The sequence below is a fragment of the Styela clava genome, chromosome 14 (assembly GCF_964204865.1).
Source record: "Styela clava chromosome 14, kaStyClav1.hap1.2, whole genome shotgun sequence".
Taxonomy (NCBI): domain Eukaryota; kingdom Metazoa; phylum Chordata; class Ascidiacea; order Stolidobranchia; family Styelidae; genus Styela; species Styela clava.
Window position 1 is genome coordinate 19,093,899 of NC_135263.1, and position 19,233 is coordinate 19,113,131.

Below are 19,233 nucleotides of genomic sequence, written 5' to 3' on the forward strand. Positions count from 1 at the left end.
TATGTTTGAATATATAAATGTTTTTTGTGCAATTCATTATTTTTCATAATTCGTCTTCATTTTATTTCTATTTAGTTTGTTCTCATATATACCTTCTCTCAAGAAATATGATTTGTTCATATTCAATATGAATTGCTCAATTTTCATTATCAATTATATTAAATAATTTATAATGAGGTGAAATTTTAATGATAATTCCACTCCCCCAAATTTTACAAATAGCAGGAAAAACTTTTAAAGATATGTTCTGGACTAATAAAACTTATTAAACATAGTCTTACAAGCTATCTTTCAGTGCCTTGTTCATAGGAAATGTGTGATACCTTCTGACCTTCTTGAAAATTTTTTAAAAGTCGATTAGTAGCATTGATGGAATTTCCAAATTCCAATTATTCATCTGACACACTTTACAAATACATTTGTATTATCTACATAGGCATTCTTTGTTATAACTGCCTTTGCAAATAAATTTCTGGACAAACCAATTGATATGGTTTGGTAATCTCTCCCTTCGAATGCATGCTGTTGTTGCAAAGGCAATCTAAATAATCTCTCAAATTTGAAAAAACGTTGATACAAACATAACTTGAGGGTTTGGGGGGAGGGTAGCACAGCATCACATTCATTATTAGACATCTACATACGGTAAGTGACACTAAAATCGCATTGAGGATTATGTTGCTGAAGAAATACATGAGACGATTGTTATATATTGTGAACTTGACTGAGGAATAACAATGTTAGTATGTTATAATTGCCAAAATGGTATTTACCTTGTCTACTACTCAAAAAGTCTAATGCTATGTATAACTCTCACATTATTTTAAACAGGGTACAAGGGTACAGGATGAGATTATCATTTTGCAAAGACCAGAACGAAAGAAAAGACCAATTTGGAGCAAATGGATGGGTAGTCCAGAATTTTTAAGCTTTGTATTAGTTTGTATTGAATTATGTCTGTAACGAAATCAGTTATTACTACGAATCCTTCTGTTACATTGAACACAAAAGGCTGTTTGTGTCTTAAATAACTTAGACATTTTATGCTGACATAATTGACATATAATTGTTTGTAAATGTCACAAGTTTTGTTTTACTTCAACCATATCAGGAAGCAGGTAGATATATATATTTTATGCTGACCCAGAAAAATCTTTAAGGCATCAACCACTCCCTATTTTCCATAGAATTTTAAATGGATAGTCATTTTAATAATTGATGCCAATCTCTTAAAAATGGCTTCAATTTATTTTTTATATTAGCTTAATATCATGAAAATGATTTTTCAATCTTCTTCAAATTTAGCTTGATTTACATGTTTTTATACATATTTATCCAATTATGTCATCGATATGATTATGATTATTTTTACTTAACATGTTTGAATTTATTTGTCTGTAAATTGAATATTTTGATATTAAGTCCTATTTTTCTCCAACTTTTGCAAATTTTCTTTCAAGTTATTTGTGATAATCATATTGATTAGTATCTTTTGGTTGCACTAGTTCAAAAAAGATGAGGAAAATTTTAGAATCCACTTTTTAATGCATCAATGTTTCCCCATTTCCCATAGAATGATAAATGGATAGTCATTTTAAAAACTGATGCCAATCTCTTAAAAAGGGCTTCAATTTATTTGGAATTAACTTAATATCATGAAAATAATTTTTTAATCTTTTTCAAATTCAGCTTCATAAACACGTTTTTATACATATTTATTAATCCAATTATGCCATCGATATGATTATGATTATTTTTACTTCACATCTGAATTTATTTATCTGTATATTGAATATTTTGATATTAAGTCATATTTTACTGAAACTTTAGCAATATCTTTCGGTCGCCACTAGTTCAAAAAAGATAAGGAAAATTTTAGAATCCACTTTTTAAGGCATCAATGTCTCCCTATTTCCCATAGAATGATAAATGGATAGTCATTTTAAAAACTGATGTTAATCTCTTAAAAAGGGCTTCAATTTATTTGGAATAAACTTAATATCATGAAAATAATTTTTTAATCTTATTCAAATTCAGCTTCATAAACACGTTTTTATACATATTTATTAATCCAATTATGCCATCAATATGATTATGATTATTTTTACTTCACATCTGAATTTATTTATCTGTATATTGAATATTTTGATATTAAGTCATATTTTACTGAAACTTTAGCAATATCTTTCGGTCGCCACTCGCCACTAGTTCAAAAAAGATAAGGAAAATTTTAGAATCCACTTTTTAAGGCATCAATGTCTCACTATTTCCCATAGAATGATAAATGGATAGTCATTTTAAAAACTGATGTTAATCTCTTAAAAAGGGCTTCAATTTATTTGGAATAAACTTAATATCATGAAAATAATTTTTTAATCTTCTTCAAATTTAGCTAGAAATACACGTTTTTAGACATATTTATTGATCCAATTATGCTATCGGAATGATTATAAATATTTTTACTGAACATGTTTGAATTTATTTTTCTGTATATTGAATATTTTGATATTAAGTCATATTTTTCTCAAATTTTTGCAAATTTATTTTTCAAGTTATTTGTGATAATCATATTGATTAGTATCTTTAGGTCGCCACTAAATCAAAAAATATGAGGAAAATTTTAGAATCCATGTTTTAATGCATCAATGTCTCCCTATTTCCCATAGCATGATAAATGGATAGTCATTTCAAAAACTGATGCCCGTCTCTTAAAAAGGGCTTCAATTTATTTGGATTTATTTGTCCGTATATTGAACATTTTGTTATGGAGTCATATTTTTCTCAAACTTTCCCAATTTATTTTTCAAGTTATTTGTGATAATCATATTGATTAGTATCTTTTGGTCGCCACTAGATCAAAAAAGATAGGAAAATTTTAGAATCCACTTTTTAAGGCATCAATGTCTCCCTATTTCCAGTAGCTTGATAAATGGATAGTCATTTTAAAAACTGATACCAATCTCTTAAAAAGAGCTTCAATTTATGGATAAACTTAATATCATGAAAATAATTTTTTAATCTTCTTCAAATTTAGCTAGATATACTCATTTTTATACATATTTATTAATCCAATTATGCCATCGACATGATTATGATTATTTTTACTGAACATGTTTGAATTTAGTTGTCTGTATATTGAATATTTTGATATTGAGACATATTTTTCAAACTTTTGCAGATTTTTTTTTAAGTTACTTGTGGTAATCATATTGATTAGTATCTTTTGGTCGCCACTAGATCAAAAAATATGAGGAAAATTTTAGAATCTACTTTTAAGGCATCAATGTCTCCCTATTTCCCATAGCATGATGAATGGATAGTCATTTTAAAAACTGATGCCAATCTCTTAAAAAGGGCTCCAATTTATTTGGAATTAACTTAATATCATGAAAATAATTTTTAATCTTCTTCAAATTTAGCTAGAAATACACGTTTTTATACATATTTATTTATCCAATTATGCTATGCCATCGATATAATTATGAATATTTTTACTGAACATGTTTGAATTTATTTGTCTGTATATTGAATATTTTGATATTAAGTCATATTTTAATGAAACTTTTGCAAATTTTTTTCCAAGTTGTTTGTGATAATCACTTTGAATAATATTTTTTGGTTGCCACTAGATCAAAAAAGATGAGAAAAATTTTTAGAATCCACTTTTTAAGGCATCAATATCTCCCTATTTCCCATAGAATGATAATTGGATAGTCATTTAAAAAAAACTGATGCCAATCTCTTAAAAAGGGCTTCAATTTATTTGAAATTAACTTAATATCATGAAAATAATTTTTCAATCTTCTTCAAATTTAGCTTGATCTACATGTTTTTATACATATTTATCCAATTATGTCATCGATATGATTATGATTATTTTTACTTAACATGTTTGAATTTATTTGTCTGTAAATTGAATATTTTGATATTAAGTCATATTTTTCTCCAACTTTTGCAAATTTTTTTTCAAGTTATTTGTGATAATCATATTGATTAGTATCTTTTGGTCGCCACTAGTTCAAAAAAGATGAGGAAAATTTTAGAATCCACTTTTTAAGGCATCAATGTCTCTCTATTTCCCATAGAATGATAAATAGATAGTCATTGTAAAAACTGATGTTAATCTCTTAAAAAGGGCTTCAATTTATTTGAAATAAACTTAATATCATGAAAATAATTTTTTAATCTTATTCAAATTCAGCTTCATAAACACGTTTTTATACATATTTATTAATCCAATTATGCCATCGATATGATTATGATTATTTTTACTGAACATTATTGAATTTATTTGTCTGTATATTGAATATTTTGATATTAAGTCATATTTTACTGAAACTTTAGCAAATTTTTTTCCAAGTTGTTTGTGATAATCACATTGATTAGTATCTTTTGGTCGCCACTAGAAATCCAAAAGATGAGGAAAATTTTAGAATCCACTTTTTAGGGCATCAATGTCCCCTTATTTCCCATAGCATGACAAATGGATATTCATTTTAAAAATTGATGTCAATCTCTTAAAAAGGGCTTCAATCTATTTGGATTTAACTTAATATCATGAAACTAATTTTATAATCTTTTTCAAATTTAGCTAGAAATACACGTTTTTATACATATTTATTGATCCAATTATGCTATCGGAATGATTATAATTATTTTTACTTAACATGTTTGACTTTATTTTTCTGTATATTGAATATTTTGATATTAAGTCATATTTTTCTCAAATTTTTGCAAATTTATTTTTTAAGTTATTTGTGATAATCATATTGATTAGTGTCTTTAGGTCGCCACTAAATCAAAAAATATGAGGAAAATTTTAGAATCCATGTTTTAATGCATCAATGTCTCCCTATTTCCCATAGCATGATAAATGGATAGTCATTTCAAAAACTGATGCCAGTCTCTTAAAAAGGGCTTCAATTTATTTGGAATTAACTTAATATCATGAAAATAATTTTTTAATCTTCTTCAAAGTTAGCTTAATATACACATTTTTATACATATTGATTGATTAATTCAATTATGTCATGGATATAGGTATGATTATTTTTACTTAACATGTTTGAATTTATTTGTCCGTATATTGAACATTTTGTTATGGAGTCATATTTTTCTCAAACTTTCCCAATTCGTTTTCACGTTATTTGTGATAATCATATTGATTAGTGGTCGCCACTAGATCAAAAAATATGAGGAAAATTTTAGAATCTACTTTTTAAGGCATCAATGTCCCCTTATTTCCCATAGCATGACAAATAGATATTCATTTTAAAAATTGATTCCAATCTCCTAAAAAGTTCTTCAATTTATTTGGAATTACCTAATATCATGAAAATAATTTTTTAATTATCAAATTTTGCTAGATATACACATTTTTATACATATTTATTAATCCAATTATGCCATCAATATGATTATGAATATTTTTATTGAACATGTTTGAATTTATTGAATATTTTGACATTACTGGTAAGTCATATTTTTCTTAAACTTTCGCAAATTCATTTTTCAAGTTATTTGTGATAATCATATTGATTAGTATCTTTTGGTCGCCACTAGATCAAAAAAGATAGGAAAATTTTAGAATCCACTTTTTAACGCATCAATGTCTCCCTATTTCCAGTAGCTTGATAAATGGATAGTCATTTTAATAACTGATGCCAATCTCTTAAAAAGGGCTTCAATTTATTTGGATATAACTTAATATCATGAAAATAATTTTTTAATCTTCAAATTTAGCTAGATATACACATTTTTATACATATTTATTAATCCAATTATGTCATCGATATGAATATGATTATTTTTACTCAACATGTTTGAATTTATTTGTCTGTATATTAAATATTTTAATCTTAAATCATATTTTTCTCAAACTTTCGCAAATCTATTTCTTCAAGTTATTTAGTATCTTTTGGTTGCCACTAGATCAAAAAATATGAGGAAAATTTTAGAATCCACTTTTTAAGGCATCAATGTGTCTCCCCATAGCATGATGAATGGGTAGTCATTTTAAAAACTGATGCCAATCTCTTGAAAAGGGCTTCAATTTATTTGGAATTAACTTAATATCATGAAAATAATTTTTCAATCTTCTTCAAATTTAGCTAGATAAACACGTTTTTATACATATTTATTAATCCAATTATGCCATCGATATGATTATGATTATTTTTACTGAACATGTTTGAATTTATTTGTCTGTATATTAAATATTTTGATATTAAGTCATATTTTTCTCAAACTTTCTCAAATCTATTTCTTCAAGTTATTTGTGGTAATCATATTGATTAGTGTCTTTTGGTCGCCACTAGATCGAAAAATATGAGGAAAATTTTAGAATCCACTTTTTAAGGCATCAATGTCTCCCTATTCCCCATAGCATGATAAATGGATAGTCATTTTAAAAACTAATGCCAATCTCTTAAAAAGGGCTTCAATTTATTTGGAATTAAATTAATACCATGAAAATAATTTTTTAATCTTCTTCAAATTTAGCTAGATATACACATTTTTATACATATTTACTAATCCAATTATGTAATCGATATAAATATGATTATTTTTACTCAACATGTTTGAATTTATTTGTCTGTATATTAAATATTTTAATCTTAAATCATATTTTTCTCAAACTTTCGCAAATCTATTTCTTCAAGTTATTTGTGGTAATCGTATTGATTAGTATCTTTTGGTCGCCACTAGATCAAAAAAGATGAGGAAAATTTTAGAATCCACTTTTTAGGGCATCAATGTCTCCCTATTTCCCATAGCATGATAAATGGATAGTAATTTTAAAAAATAATGCCAATCTCTTAAAAAGGGCTTCAATTTATTTGGAATTAACTTAATATCATGAAAATAATTTTTTAATCTTCTTCAAATTTAGCATAATATACATATTTTTATACATATTTATTAATCCAATTATGCCACCGATATGAATATGATTATTTTTACTCAACATGTTTGAATTTATTTGTCTGTATATTAAATATTTTAATCTTAAATCATATTTTTCTCAAACTTTCGCAAATCTATTTCTTCAAGTTATTTGTGGTAATCGTATTGATTAGTATCTTTTGGTCGCCACTAGATCAAAAAAGATGAGGAAAATTTTAGAATCCACTTTTTAGGGCATCAATGTCTCCCTATTTCCCATAGCATGATAAATGGATAGTCATTTTAAAAAATAATGCCAATCTCTTAAAAAGGGCTTCAATTTATTTGGAATTAACTTAATATCATGAAAATAATTTTTTAATCTTCTTCAAATTTAGCATAATATACATATTTTTATACATATTTATTAATCCAATTATGCCACCAATATGAATATTTTTACTGAACATGTTTGAATATATTTGTCTGTATATTAAATATTTTGATATTAACGGTAAGTCATATTTTTCTCAAACTTCCGCAAATTTATTTTTCAAGTTATTTGTGATAATCTTATTGATTAGTATCTTTTGGTCGCCACTAGATCAAAAAATATGAGGAAAATTTTAGAATCCACATTTTAATAAGGCATCAATGTCTCCCTATTCCCCATAGCATGATAAATGGGTAGTCATTTTAAAAACTGATGCCAATCTCTTAAAAAGGGCTTCAATTTATTTGGAATAACCTTAATATCATGAAAATAATTTTTCAATCTTCTTCAAATTTAGCTAGATAAACACGTTTTTATACATATTTATTAATCCAATTATGCCATCGATATGATTATGATTATTTTTACTGAACATGTTTGAATTTATTTGTCTGTATATTGAATATTTTAATATTAAGTCATATTTTTCTCAAACTTTCTCAAATCTATTTCTTCAAGTTATTTGTGGTAATCATATTGATTAGTATCTTTTGGTCGCCACTAGATCAAAAAATATGAGGAAAATTTTAGAATCCACTTTTTAAGGCATCAATGTCTCCCTATTCCCCATAGCATGATAAATGGATAGTCATTTTAAAAACTAATGCCAATCTCTTAAAAAGGGCTTCAATTTATTTGGAATTAAATTAATATCAGGAAAATAATTTTTCAATCTTCTTCAAATTCAGTTAGATATACACGTTTTTATACATATTTTTTAATCCAGTTATATCATCAGTATGATTATTTTTACTCAACATGTTTGAATTTATTTGTATTTAATATCAAGTCATATTTTTCTCAAACTTTCTCAAATTTATTTTTCAAGGTTTTTCTGATAATCTTATTGATTAGTATCTTTTGGTCGCCTCTAGATCAAAAAAGATTAGAAAAATTTTAGAATTCACCTTTTAAGGCATCAATGTCTCCCTATTTCCCATAGCTTGATAAATGGATAGTCATTTTAAAAACTGATGCCAATCTCTTGAAAAGGGCTTCAATTTATTTGGAATTAACTTAATAATATCATGAAAATGTTTTTTCAATATTCTTCAAATTTAGCTAGGTATCCACGTCTTTATACATATTTATTGATCCAAATATTCTAATAATATGGGTATGCTTATATTTATTCAATTTGCGTTATTCAATGTGCAATTAACTGCTCCATGGATTAAAGAAGACTGACAAAGATCGCACTCCTGCCTATATTCTATCAGTTTTTATGAGAACTACTTTGTTCAATTCTTAATATTCTCAATACTTGAATCTTTGGCTACTCCCGTAGTGTGTGTACCAGGTTAGGTTTAAGCCATAATTTTATTCGGATTTTTCCTATTTCAGTTCTATAACGAGTTCAGGAACTGTTTGTTTTAGGCAAGTGAATATACCCCCTGCCCATAGATTTAGTCCCTATTCACAACTTGATGTTAGGTAGGCGAATAAAATTATTTACCTCCATATTGGTACACGTAGCCTACTTCTGGAGCGCCAACTCTTGAGTACGGCTGACTCTATTCTCTGAAATTATGTTTTCCATTCCCACTCCTGAGAAGTATTTTATGAATTTATAACATTTCAAATTTTATGTGAATACTATTTTATGTAACATGCTATTTTATGTAGAAAAAAAGGTTTCAGTTTCTTTTTTCTCATTTTTTTAATATTTATTTTCAATTTCGCAGGCAAAGGAGAGACTGAAAAAATAAAAGTCAACTCCTAAGTTTTGCAGACTACGGTACCTTCATTTCTTGACAAATCATATCGACAATGGTTTCATCTTTTCTCTCTATTAGTAGTCTCAAACTTGCGGCCCAGTGGACAATTAGGGCCTGCATGACGATAGTTTGTGGCCCCTGTTCGTATGGTTAATTATTAGGACATTTATTTCAAGCTATAAGTTTGCAAATTTTAGATTTTCTCGGATGTTTTCGTCACAATCACATCAATTCATATTCTCTTCAGTTAATTTTTTTTAGTTTATTATTAGTAAGCTTTTATTGCGGAAAACCTAATGCGGCCCAAACCCACTCAGACTCTGCCTCCAGTGGCCCCTAGGTAAATAGAGTTCGAGACTCCTGCTCTATATCCTATTTTTGACTGTTTCAACACACAAATGATATTAATACATTTTTTGTTCTTTGGATAATTTTTTTTTTCGGTACTCCAGAAGTATGTGCAACAAGACTGCGGACACCGGGACGTAGTATGTGTATCTGGTTAGGGTTAGGCTATAATTTGAAGCACAAATACTGAGGGAGTCACCTGGCTAGTCCCTGAACTCATAATAGAACTGAAATAAGAAAAATTGGATTTAAATTATGGCCTAATCCTAACCTGGTACACATACTACATTCCGATCTCCGCCATCTTGCTGCACATAGTTCTGAAGTGCCCATTTTTTCTACGTAGACCGCAACAGTTCAAACATAGAAAAATACAAATGAATATTTTGTGAAAAGGTACCGCGACCTATTTTGTGGGCTCAGTTAAGTATTACTTTTTTAAAGTCTTAAAATTATTGCAATTCCCTAATAGCGATGGTATACTATATTTGTGCATGGTATATAGCAATGGTATATATTCGTGCATGAATATGCATTTTCCTCTACCTATACTCAGCAATATAACTTGTCCCATTGTTTGTACTTTTCAATACTTCTGATGATTGATGCTGCTAGTTTCTATAATTATAACGGAGTCGAATTGCAAGTGGTAATATAATCTTCCTTTGTATAGAATAAAACATTCTGAAAAATACGACTTACCTAATTGAAAACAAAATTTGTTTGTATTCTAATTTCTAAATCTGATTTTAATAGGAATACCAAATATATTTATCGGATTGAATGTTTTTATTTATCATGATAGAAGTCATTGCATGTTGACTACAGTTATGGCAAATATCCATGGTCTAGTAATATATCTCTAAAATATATTATTAACCTTGTTTGACGATTTTATCTCTAACTTAAGTTTGAAGCAAACATATATATTCTTTTCGTGAGTTCTTGAGTTGCATTAGAAATGTACTAGTCGTATTTTTATATGTATCGTACAAAAAATAATTATTCATTGTAAAAATTGAATTAGACAGTGAATTGTCTATTGCTAGTTCATAGATGCATCTTGATTATTTGGAATGAGTGTTACAAAACAAGCATTGAATACCAGTTCATTAAAATATGGATGCTCTCTTTAACATATATAGTCGCCATTGCAGTATCACTCAAGCTTGGTGTACCTATATCCTATGATAGATATTATATTTGTCATAATATTTTATTTCATATTTCAGTCATGGCACCTTCTGCCCAAACAGAAATTGTAAAAACCGATATCCAGAAGACAAAAAATCAACCAGCAAAAGATATGAAGGTGTGAAAATACAGTCAAATATCATTCAATAGTTATTGGAATGAGCTTGGTTTTCATTTTAGTGATTTCATTGTTCTGCAAAATTTCAATCAGGAATTTATTGTGAAATAAAAATCAATTCATATCTAAATAACAGGCAGAATAAACTAATAAATTATTTATTTTCATACAAGGTACGGCAAGTGAAATCCGCAAGAAAATTGAAATACTGTGAAATTCTTAATCTGCCGAACTTCAATTGGACATAGAAACAGAACATCGTCTCAGTGTTCAAAATTAAAACAATTGAATTAACATTATTGCAGAAGATCTGAAATGTCATCTTTAACATCCTCAACTCAACCTTTGACTGTTCAACGAGTGAGTAGAGGGTTAGAAAGAAACGTTTACTGCAAAATTTTTTTTAAATTTTTTTTTTTTGATTCATTTGATGTAGGAAATAATTCATCGATATTACACTATAAGTTGCTGGCGAGTTTGTGTGGTATTTTGAAAAACACTGTGCAATTTAATACAGAGCTTATTCACGCTGTACACTCCGGGCGAGGCCCCACACAAACTTTTTTACTTTTATTATGATTTCCTTATGTTACTAATCTATGCTTCGTGTTCACATACGACTCGTTGACATATACCACGAGTTTTGTCATAAAATGTACTGTTCAAAATTGATGTAAAATATGAACTGGAAATAATAGGATTATAGACTGGCTCACCCGGGGTGCATTAAATGGGGTAAGCAATTATGAATCAGAGACGATGTAGTTCCTCCAAAAAGATTTTTCTACATATAATTACCTGCTTCTACAAAGACTTATTCCTAGAAAAATCTGAAAATGGCTATTAAAATCTTTTCATTACTAGGACTAACACTGTTAAAACTTTCCTTTTTCTTTTACCAAGGTGAAAGTAATATTTAAAAAAGAACCTGGTGAAGAATCAGGAGTTGCCAGAAGTTTTTGTACAGCTCTTGTACAGCTGTGAAGCTCTTTTATCCTATGATCAACTTCCACCACTGAATGATACTCTGGTTTCGCTCGGTTTGTCTTCTTCCAGGTTTGATATATGAAATTGTTTCTGTTACAGTATGATTCTATATTTTTCATATATGATTTTACTTGTAGTACATCAGGGTGGTCCAAGGTTGCGAAGTTGACGGGCCGCCAAAACTTTCGACGATGTCTCAGTTTTGTAAGAAAGATATATAAAGCTATCAGTAAGGTTCAGTTATTTCAAAATTGCTTCCCGAGAAATACTGTGGTGTTATCTCATGTTTGGTTTGTCTCTTCAAATTATATTTTTTCGTGATGGATCGGCATATTAGCCGACTTCCTAAAAACTGTCTTAAAACGGCGATTTTATAAAAAAATTGCATATAAGCTGACCCTACGAATCGTAACAGGTCTAGGCACCTATCACAGTGGAGGATATCAAAGTATTCAGATACTTTTCCGGCTGATTTTCAAATAATAGCCACTTTTCGCCCTCATCGCTTCATCGTGGTGTTTATTCAAACATATTTTAGCGCTTTGCCACATATTGTAATCACAACGATAAATAAAATCGGCAATTTGATTGTTTATCTTCTGTGCGACCCTACGCCTCAAATTGTTGCAACACATTTGCATGGTTGTGTGGAGGACATTGCCGCCATTTTCTTTCAGGGCTTCTTATTTCACATTCATTTCCATTACCTCTCAAAATTGAAAATTATATTGTTAAAAGTTGTATCTCCGTCCCATAGAATGTAAAAAGCCATTTCATGTATGGTCATGACTGAAAAGATATTCAGTGAAAAACCGTCTGAAAACACCAAAAACCCTGCAAAAACGCTAGTTCTATCTCTGTCTGGTAGAATGTAATAAGCCATTTCATGTATGGTCATGACTAGGGGTGGGCAAAATCGAATATTTTTTTCGAATCGAATAATTCGAATATTTCTAACAATAACGAATATAGTCGAATAACGAATATTTTTTATCTATAATAGGAGGCCCAGAACGTCGGTCGATACTCCCTTTGGAAATTAATAAAGACATTGAAAAATCGGATACAAAGCGTTTTTTTACTGGTTAATTTCGTCAGAATCGCTGATTGTTTTTGACATCGTTACCGTTTTTGCGGCGATATATAATCTATATTACCGCCCCTTCTGTTTTTTGCAAGTATTAATACGCCGAGTTTAAAACACAAAAAAAAAGTTGCCAAACTAAGGGGGCGGCTTATACTCGCATAACTCAGATTGCATAAAAAATCGACTCATTCGCGCATGACTTTGATCACGCAACGAGATTGACATTTAGCTAACTTACCGGTAATTCCAAAAGCTTCAAACCGCACCAAGTTCTCACGATAAAGAACGCACACACACAATCGCTTGTGCCGGTGTGATTGTCTCATCATACAGCTGATGGCTCGTACAGTCTGTGATTGGTTGTTAAACACGTGACGCTTGTACAGTCTGATTGGCGTCGATTTACGGCCAGCATTTCGTGGTGAAACGTTATCATTTAGTGCACTATCGCGGTACAACGCAAGTAATGGCGCCCTCATTTTGATCACCTTTACGATATGTTATCCTTTTCAGTTGCGCTGATAAAGACTCTTATCTCCGTTATAATTGAAATATTTACCGTTACATATGCATGACATCGCTTACGCTGTTGAGGTGATGACACAATATTTAAAATTAAATGATATATACAATTATTCAAATCGCATTACGGAGCAACATCGAAATAATGGAGCTTGTAAATATGTCACAAAACGACATTCATTCTACGAGGTTTGAAAATCCTTTTAATAGCAACTTCCGAATCAGCGATTTATAAGAATGTGTTAATACAACATTCGATTTAAAAGAAATTGTTTTATGCTGATCCCTTCTGTTTTATCCCTTCATTAATACAAATCACCGCCCATTGAAAAGCAATATAGACGTTATTAACATAAATTTACAAGTAAGAATCAGGTAGAATAATACTCACAGTATGGTGTGATAAATATTGCTGTACGTCCATGGGTTAGGCAACAGCTGTGTTTTCCGTTTTTTTCCTGAATCAGCAAAACGGAAGGGTCATAAATCAATTACGTTATCTCGTGGTAGCGTTTTCTTTCTGAAGTGCCGATATCGGACAGGAAGTGCTTCCCACGTTTTTGTTTTTAAAGGTTTAACCCGAATAACAGCTGGTATACAAAGTCAATTAAATAATCAGCAGACACTTTGGCATACATTATAAAATATATCAGCCCATATATGAAGCTTACACAAATCATGTTTGAGAAGACTTGCGAAAAATAACCAAATTTATTGCCGTTGCCGCTCAGGATATCTCGACTACGTTAATATAAAATAAGGATTGTAAAATATTTTCAATCAAAAATGTTCTCATGTGATACATTCGGTACTTCAAGTCGGCGCTGATTTAATTCCTTTTATGTTGACAGTAATCCGCAAAGTGCTGTCTTCCATTACGATTTGGATTTGTAGAAACGGCGTATATGCGAATTTTTATAAATTCACTATTTTGAAGCTGGTATTAGGGAGTCGGCTTATTCGCGAGATAGGCGTAATTTCGAGAAAATACGGTAATTCTTTCGGTTCCGTTCGGCGGACATCAAAGTTTATATTTCGCGTTTACCCGTGCGTTCACGTCAGCTGATTGATTTCAAAACCCAAATTTATTCTGATTTTTATCATTTGGGCTTTCATATTACTTATCAACATTTGTAAATTCACCGTCACAATATCACAAGCGAACGGTAATATTATTATCGATACCGGGATGCAGATATTTATTTGGACAATACCGTAATTAACATTGCTATGTTTTTCTATGGTGTCTATGTTACTTTACAGATAAACCTCACAAAGCTGCGATTGCGCAATCCCGAATGTTGATTTAAAATAGTGACTAAATAATTCCGCAATAAAGGCATTTCTGCGTGGCCATATGGCGAGATGAAGTAAATAAAAAGCGCTTCTTGAATAATAATTTACATATGCGACCTGATGCTGAAAAAAATTGCGCTTTTGTACTTTTGTGCCTAATAGATGGCCAGGCGCTAATTATAACTAACTCCTTCAAGTTCCGACATTTTCTTTCAACAAACCCCGCGATCATTATAGCTAATATCGTTACAGAGTAAATTCATAATTTTATTTACGGAATTTGCAAATTCACTTTTTCTTCTCTTGAGGATTTTGATAATGTATTTATTAGTGCAAAAATGCTCAAAATATAACGAATGTAATCATTTCCGATGATACAACAATTCGTAAACGAGACAGTGCGCGTTGTTACATCGAAATTCACGATTGATTTTACGTTATTCCCCTGTTCACGATTTCTGCACTCCACCCGCCATGCATGCCCGAGTAAAATGTTTACATTTCGAAAGATTACTTGGTCAGGAATGAAAGGGATCGCTAAAGAATTTTTTGAAAGTACATTAAAAGAACTATTACCTGCCATTTCTTTTCTGGTTATAGCTTGTTTGTGTTATACTATGTATGGTTTCATGCGAAAGTTATTTCAACTTTTAATTTTTGTTAAACAAATTTCTGTTTGGTTCATGCATGAAACGGATAATCACGTGCCGCCAATCATACCGAGTTTAAAATCTGGGATATTTATTTTAAATACTTCATCTGATTTGAAGTTTCTAAATTTAGGGAACGTTGTCGGTACCTTTTTTGCAAAATAGGGAATTGAAATGAGGGATTGAAACGCAAAGAAAACAAATAACACCACAACGCCAAGATGATTTTTCAAATTTGTCGCTTTTGTCTGTTAGCGAGCGTTGTAGGTGAATAGTAAAATGCCATTCGAATAATTTAATAGTCATGACTGAAAAGATATTATCGGTAATAACATCTATTCTAAAGTGAGGTTTTTGAAGGAGGAGGAGAAAACGCTAGTTTTATAAATAGAATCGAGTTGTATCTCTGTCCGGTAGAATGTAATAATCCATTTCATGTATGGTCATGACTGAAAGGATATTATTGGTAATAACATTTAAAATGATGTATTTGAAGTTTACAGAAGGAGAAATCGGCAGAAAATCTAGTTCTATAAATAGAATCGAGTTGTATCTTTGTCCGGTAGAATGTATTAAGACATTTCATGTATGGTCATGACTGAAAAGTTATTATCAGTAATGTAAATATTCTAATCATTATTCTAATCAGCACATATCATAAAGATAAATAAAGGTTGAAGTTATTTGGGTTACAGCAATAGCGCTCCAAATAATGTATGACATACCGTAAAGATGTTTATAAAATTTGGGCGGCGTTATTTGATTTACGACGAGAGTACAATCACAATTGTACAAGCGATCACATGTCGTTTTGTATTGTGATCTGAGTTATGCTCATATAAGCCGGACCCTCAGTTTGGCAACTTTATTTTTGGAGTTTTAAACTCGGCCTATATGCGAGAGAATATACAGTACTTGAAAACACACCAGACTCTGTGGTTTATCGTTGTTGTTGGTTGGGAAATTCGTTTTCTCGCTGTTTACCTCAGTCACCTTTTTTACGCTCATTGTATGATGAATTGTTATATTTGCAGTGACTAATTTTATTACTCGTAGCATAGCCAGTCCTGGTGCTATTGTCAAAAAACAACCAGTCTTTCTGAGTTGGAATTCTGGACACAGCTAAAAAATACTGGATCGCGTGGCGCTAAGTCAGCTCTGTGGTCCGTCATTGCTGTCACATGGCCAACGCTTGAAAATAGAGGAGTGTCTTTACTGAAATAAAGGCGCAAAACGTCTCTCCAAATGAGGAGCTTAAGGTACGGGGTTTAGATAAAAAGCGTGACCCATCTCATATGCTTGGTCCTGTCTGCAAAAGACAATACATTCTTCTTGTACCGGTATTCCCATATTGGTACTATCTTGATGCTTATAGATACAACACTGAAATCAAACATGAATCCCGCCATCGGGATTAGAAATAAGGCTATTCCTAGTTGGAATAACTCAAAATAACTCAAAAATGTTCTGCCAATAAATACAAATACCTGCCAATAATTTAGTGCACACTAACATTGCTCTGAGGGCCAAACGGAATGTGTCGTCGGGCCGCGGTTTGGACCACCCTGTAGTACATAATCGATGCCCCCTTCATTGTGGTGAATGACCCCGACTCTGCAGTTTTAACATGTTTAATTCAGTTATTTTGTTTTCCACATCTAAAGATAAAAAAGCTAACAATCGAGAACAAAAAAATAAATACATTTTGATAAAAGAAACTAAATACTGTAAATTGAAGTGGTCACTTAGAAAAAGACTTTGCTCATAGGCTAGCACCCAAGGGATCAACAATTCATGACCACCTAGAGAGGCCGAGGTCACCTTCATGTAATGGCTATGGAACCATATTGAGAGTGGTTAATAAACTGGTTTGCTGACATCACTATTGGTTTCCATTTTAAGGAATTTGTCTGGAACTCACAACAGCCTTGTGTTTAGGCTGAGAAGAAAGGAACAAGGAAGGGACCGATTGTGACATGTCGGTAAGTTATCTTGTTTTAGATAGAAAGATGTTTTGAGGTTGATTTTTTGGTAAGTATTATCAAAATCTAACAGGTATGTTCACGATATTTAAGGAAATATGACATAAGTGATATTAATAGATTCCTCAAATATAGCGGCTCAGGACGGACATAAGATAGCTATGGATCTCAATGTAATTAGGTTGTCTTATAGCAGGGGTCTGCAGCCTTTTGTCGCTCGTGGGCCAAAATTAGGGGTTGCGAATCATTGGCGGGCCACACATACTTTTAGAAAAGTTAAAAACCGAACAAATGACGGATGAATCAACATTTTGTCACACAGATCAGAAGTTAAATTTTAAGCAACGTGAGCTAACTCATGAACTCAACTTGGTCGACTTACAAATGATAATAAATGTGACACTTTTTGTTGCATCACACTTTTCTAAATGGAACACTGGATGAAGCCAAAGTAAAACATTTACCAAATGGGAATCACTGATATGAGTTCTCAGCTTGTTCTTTCTAATGTTCATTTAATAAAATAATGTTTGCATGCGTATGTACTTCAATAAAACATCAATGTGAATTTTTTTTTGCATGGTTTGTCAAATTTGGATAGAGTTTTCTATAAAGAAGATACTTTTTATAATAAAAATCAAGCCTTGATCTCTCGAATAGTATATAGATTTATTTCCTCGTTGTCCATCCATCTCAAAAAAGTTGCTGTTGAAAGAGATGAAACTTCTCAAAAAATTATAATTGAATTATAGACGCATCAAACGAGTAATTCACAATCATCAAAACAGCTGTTTTGTTTGTAGCCTATAATTCAGTGGAGCGCCGCAGGCCAGATTATATTACCTGGGTCGTATGTTGCCGACCTCTGTTTTATAGAGTCACCTCTCCCCTTAATATCTATATTACATTGCCTTATTTTGTACCTTTGGTTCCCAAACTTTTGGAAAAAAAATTCTATGACGAACCCTCAGTAATCTTTTTAAAGATTCCCGGCCTTGTGCACTTAAACAAAACAATAAAAGATCACAACAACAAAAAAAAATCAATCCATCATATAGTGAAACAAACAAAAGAATATAAAACGCAACTCCAAATGACATGTGTGACAACCTGCCTGTTTCGATATTTGGTGAACGTGCAAAAGGGCAGCATTAGCTATAGCTCAGCAGTTAGTAAACATTTGGTGACATGACTTGAACTCTCTCTGTGATCCCACAGCTATGGGACATCACAATAGAGACAGCGTGACCGAAACAGAAAGAGAATAATCAGTTTAGCGGTGATTGTAAAGCAAAAAAGGCGATGAATGTGAATTTGCAAATTTAAGTTTGACTTATTTTTGTATTATCAAGCTATTAGCCATATTACAGATTTGTTTCACGGACCCTCCGAAATTGCTTAGCGGACCCCAAAAGGGTCGCGGACCCTAGTTTGGAACCACTGGCCTAACTCATCAATCAAATCTAAATATTTCATTCTTCTAGGAGGAAGAAAAATAAACTTGCAATCGTATTCATGGCTCGATATGCTCAATGCTTCCACAACAACAACAATGTCAACATCTGTACTTAGCACTGTCATGTCGTTCTTTCATCTCAGTTCTCAATTCTTTTGCCACCATTTTATAAATCAACTGAATCCCCAGAAGTGAGTAAATTAGATTGTTTTTAACTGCTTTAGATGTCATATTTCGCCCTTTGATTGACCTAAAAATGAAATCATATAACTACAACATTTTTGCATGAGGTTGCACGTAGATGTTGACTGAGATTTCAGTAGACCGCAGTTCAATTTTTCTCAATTGTGAAATCCCGACTGTGTATTTTCACCGACGGTTGTTGGTTTCGAAGTTGGTTACTGGCAACCAGCAGTGCTTATTCGTTGGTCGTTTCAGCACATCCACCTACGACATACCGAAAAATATCGAGCAAGTTTTGCACACTATAAATTATG

At 31.0% G+C, this 19,233-nt stretch overlaps 1 long non-coding RNA gene across 8 annotated transcripts in view; it reads left to right on the top strand.

Moving 5' to 3' along the window:
* Window positions 1–9,790: 9,790 nt before the first annotated feature.
* Window positions 9,791–19,233, top strand: part of LOC144432090 (uncharacterized) — a 47,218-nt gene continuing 37,775 nt past the window's right edge. For 5 of the 8 annotated variants that reach the window (XR_013480372.1, XR_013480374.1, XR_013480379.1 and 2 more), the window contains exons 1-6: window positions 9,791–9,866; window positions 10,677–10,756; window positions 10,930–11,116; window positions 11,660–11,812; window positions 17,201–17,280; window positions 18,765–18,927. This is a non-coding gene — a long non-coding RNA (uncharacterized LOC144432090). Of the gene's footprint in view, window positions 9,867–10,676; window positions 10,757–10,929; window positions 11,117–11,659; window positions 11,813–15,464; window positions 15,566–17,200; window positions 17,281–18,764; window positions 18,928–19,233 lie in introns of those variants that run through there. The other 3 variants (XR_013480378.1, XR_013480375.1, XR_013480376.1) reach the window with 3 other exon arrangements.